Source organism: Monosiga brevicollis, genomic scaffold (genome assembly GCF_000002865.3).
Source record: "Monosiga brevicollis MX1 MONBRscaffold_34 genomic scaffold, whole genome shotgun sequence".
NCBI lineage: Eukaryota > Choanoflagellata > Craspedida > Salpingoecidae > Monosiga > Monosiga brevicollis.
Genome location: NW_001865071.1, coordinates 177854 through 182524, shown reverse-complemented (window position 1 = coordinate 182524; position 4671 = coordinate 177854).

The following is a 4671-nucleotide window of genomic DNA, read 5'->3' as shown; positions in this document are numbered from 1 at the left end:
TGGAACAAGTGTTATTACCAAAACCTCCGTTCAAAGTTAGGGGGTACCCCACTGTATTGGGAGGTATGATGCTTTATGAAGGAGAGGTATATTGACATTGTCATCGTTGACGTTCTGCATTGAGGAGATTTTACTGACATTTGCAGTCGGGGGGGTCAAGACATATGGCGCATCAGTTTCTTGACCGCCTCTTCTCGTCCTGCCAAGATGAGCGTGAGTAGTGAGCCCCGATCCGTTGGGAAATGGCAGCAAGCCCTGCTCTGCGCTGCTCTACCGCGGCAATGCAGGTCATGGAAGGGCTGACATGCAATGGCGACATGGTGGTGTGCTCACAAATGCAGTTTATTGTTGGCTGCACTTGCCTCATATCGCCTTCTTTTCCCTCGTTGATGCAGCATACGATCCTGCTTGTTCAGCCCACCCGCTCCGCCGCGAGCCGCACCTACAGTGACTACGAGTCACAGAACCAGGCCATGGAGGGTGGGTTCTATTGGATCTGCTCCTGCCTTTTTTTTCCTTTTTTTCAAACTTCCTTCTGCTTCTTCTTCGTGCCAAGCATAGGTGGCTGCCTATGGCACATGGTCACTGGATCAGCCAACTCACACTTGTTGTTTTGCCGCTCACCTCAACACCTCAGGTGTCTGCAAGATGTTTGAGACACACCTCAAGGAGATGTTCCCAACCCAGCCGCAGATTAGCTACGATGTGTCTGACCTGTATGCTTTCATCGATGCTCTCGGTAAGAGCGGCAAGCAGGACACGAGAGGATGCGCTTTCTCCCAACGGTGCTTGTTACCTTCCTACTCTGCCCGCCCACTGTGCACATTCATCTGGGGGATGACCCGCTCTTGTGTAGGCGATTTGAGCTGCTTGGTGTTCAATGGGGGCAGCCGCACTTATGTGCCCCATGATAAGGAGTGGATCAAGCAGAAGGTCTTCCAGCTTCTTCGCCAACAATTGGCGTAAACTGCTCCCCCCCCCCCCCCCAACAATTGCGGCTCCCATCATTTTGAGTACGCTTCTTCACAGGCCCTCAGCCTCGAGCCTTAGGGGCGGGCACGCGGCCTGCCTTGTCGTCACACATTTTTTTGCCCTGTGTATCCTTTGTCTTGTCTTGCGTGTGGTTGGACCAGTCCCGAGGGCTGTGGTGCGCACGCTATTTGATATCCAGATTCTCTCGTTCCCACTTCCTGGCTATAAGCAGCCTTTCATGACATTGCTCGCGTCGTACCTTTGAATTTGGATGATCAACCCTGACGCATGCCAGACATGCTATACATCTTTACACGATCAATCGCGATGCGTTGCCACGCCTTTGCTCAAGGGCTAAGCATGGCGCCCTTTTGTTCCATCAGTACGCGCGCATCCGTGGGCAAGCCCTGACAATCCTGGAAGTTCGTGTCTGCGTTGACTTGTAAAGTTGGTCGCGTCACCCAGAGCAGCCGGCTTCCCTCCTTGTCAAGCGCATACACGTCCAGACCGGGCAGCCCTACGGAAATGATCCCCCGTGGCATAAGCTTGATGCGAGTTTTGCCTTCAAGTTCTTCCACAATGGCGGTGACATGGGATGTACTCGTGTGTGTGTGTGTGTGTGTGTGTGTGTGTGTGTGTGTGTGTGTGTGTGTGATGCCAAGATGCCAAGATGCAGTTTGCACGGCCATCCTGCACATACCTTTCTTGGTTGCGGCCAAGTGGCACAAGTCTGGACTGACGACACCTTCCATATTGCTGTGAAAGCCCCGAATCACCGCCACAACCTAAGACCACACACATGCGTTGAGAAACACCACAAAAACACACCATGCAGATACAACACTCAGACGACAAACCAAAACATAACAAACACAACCACAAATCAAAACGACAGCCACCCGAATCGTGCCAACCCAGCTCATGCCGCCACGCACGTACCTCAAACGTATCCAAATCCAACAAGCGCAAGTCCTTATCCTCCTGGTACACGCCAAGCAGTGCACGTACACGTGCTCCGACGTAGAAGAAGCTTAGCGCCGTCGCGTCTTCAAACTGCTTGTCAGTGCGCAGCAAGTCACCCTTGCACGAGTAGTACCGCAAAGCTAGGCCTTCGTCCTTGCCTCCAACCTGCACGACCTCATTCTGGCCATTGAAGGCAATTTGCCCCTTGAAGGGTCCTGATCCCACCGATGCGTGGCTGGCCACGTCATACACGATAAAGTCCCCGTTGCTGGACGTAGTCGTGAGGTAGCGACCGTCCAGGCTGAACATCAGCTCCCACACATGATCGTGTTTGTGCCCGCGAAGCGTGGCGACCTGCTGACCCGACTGCAGGTCAATGAGCGTAGTCGTGCTCCAGAGCGTGGTGCCCGCCAAGTAGCGATAGTCGGACGTGATTGCCATTTGGTTGTGGTGCAGATGGGTTCCCCAACCACCGCGCTCAACGTTGATAAGGCGAACAATCTCTCCCGCACCCCGAAGGCGCAGTTCGGGTACATGCATAAGCGAGCTGTTCAACCCGACGTAGACGCCTTCTCCATCTTGCGTCACGGCCAGTCCACGGCTCACGTCATTGCCGATCCAATCGCCCCGAAGAGCCGGCGCAAGCTCTCCCGTCTCTCGATCCCACGCGGCCAGGCAGCCTCGGTGCACGTTGTGTGTCGCCACCAAATACTTGTTGGTAAACTGAAGGCTCCATGGGTTCGAGGTTGCTGAGAAGGGGGTGTTGTTTGGGTTGAAGGTGATGGGGGGCGTGCTGGAGGCCGCATCCAATGACCACAGTTTGAGCGAGGCACCCGCACCCGATAGCAGCGTACCAGGTGCCACAAACGCAACCTGGCGCACGTTACTTTCATGACCACGCAAGACGTGCAAGAGTTGACCATCGCTGGCGTTGTACACACACACGGTCTTGGCTGAGCTGGCAGTAGCCAAAAGACTGCCGTCGGCACTGAATTGGATGGCATGAATCGTTCCAATCTCGTGACCATGTAGCTTAGTCAACCGCTGGTGCTGCGTCATGTCCCACAGGGCCAGCTGGTTGTTGGGATTCCAGCTCCAGCCATGAGCCCCATCGCAGCTCACCATACGTTGCTCACGCGGCCCCACAGTCATCGAGACTGGCCGATGCTCCCCAACTTGGATCGGAGACATGCTCCACAGCTCGCGACCTGGGCCACGGAGGCGCGAAAAAGGAATAAAAGAAAGTGGAAAGAAGACACAGTGGGCCAGTTAGGACCGTGCACGTTCGCTAGGTTACAAGTGAGAGGGCAAAGTGTGCTTTGACAATACCCTCACACAAAGTGAATGACACACCGGACTCAACGTCCCAACACTTGATGCTGTTATCAAGGGACATGGTCAGCAGCTCTGCACCCTCCTTGAGCCAAGCCACGTTGCCAATCCATTTGGCATGGGCAGGTAGGTTGCGTGGCGTCTGGGACAGAACAATAACGGTGAACGCGAGACACACGTGAGCCTCTTTCCGGCGAGCCGAGCTCATATATGACGACACTGCACGGCACAAGCAAAACACCCGTACCGGGGATGCCTCCCGAAGATCAAAAAGATACACATGGCCGGGTTGGCCACGGTCGGGATAGCCCTGTGTGCTAAGAGGTTTGAGAAAGCAAGCCAAATACGAGTTGTTGGGAGCCACGGCCAAGCTCACAAAGTCAATCTCGCCTGCACAGGGCACAGCAATCGAGAGTCACTCAAGTCGTGAGAAATGTGCGCCGAGATGACACAAAGGTTTCTTTTTTTTAAAAAAAAGGGTCCGCGTATCGGTTAACAGCAACGTACCCTTCTCATGTAGGTTCACATGTAGGTCAGACAGGTCGCGCCGGGCGTGGACGTCTATAAAAGGGGTACTGGTGGATGCACCTGGCCGCCAAGCGCGCAGGTGACCATCCTTTCGGATAAATGCGACCACGCTCATATCGCTGGCTACGGCGAGCGAGTTGAAGAAGGGCCAACTCGAGCCAAAATTGATGGCCGAGTCCTCCGTGATGGTCCAAAGCGCTTCTCCCTCCAGATCCGTCAGCTGGAGTCGCTCCAGATCAAGAGCTCGCAAGACGGTGCGTCCGTCGGCTCCCCATACATAGGGGAGCTGACGCACCTCCTCGCCGTCCTGGATGGCGCCGCGTTCGGGCAGAGCCTGCCGTTCATTGAGCTTTAATGTCGCGTGCCCAGCATCGTCGGTGGCAACCGACCAAGTCAAGCGCTCGACGCCGTGGCCATACGTGAAGACCTGGCCATCGGAGCGAGCCTCGATCGCATGAACATCGGAGGTGGGGCCGTTGACATCGGGCTTCTGTCCAAATGTTATACCAGCCAGTTGTGTTCGCACCAGCGACGCACCGGGCAGAATGGCATCCGACAAATAAGCGCCAGTCAGGTCGGCACCCTAAGCCAGAGTGCAGCAATTCACATTGGGGACCCGTCGTCCAGTCACAGCACGCTGCACACAAACGCTAAGGATTCAAAGAATTAAAATGATCAAAACTTTGATGAGCAACGTACCTCGAGGTCGGTGCGATGCAGCAGAGCCGCGCGCAGGTCGGCACCTGGCAGCCTGACACGGGTCAGGTCCAAGGCGCTAAAACTCATGCGTGCCGCATTGAGGAGCGTAAAGGCGTTGGCCGCGGCAGGACCCAAGCTTGCGTCATCACGTGACGCCAGGATGAGGTTCATGAGCGC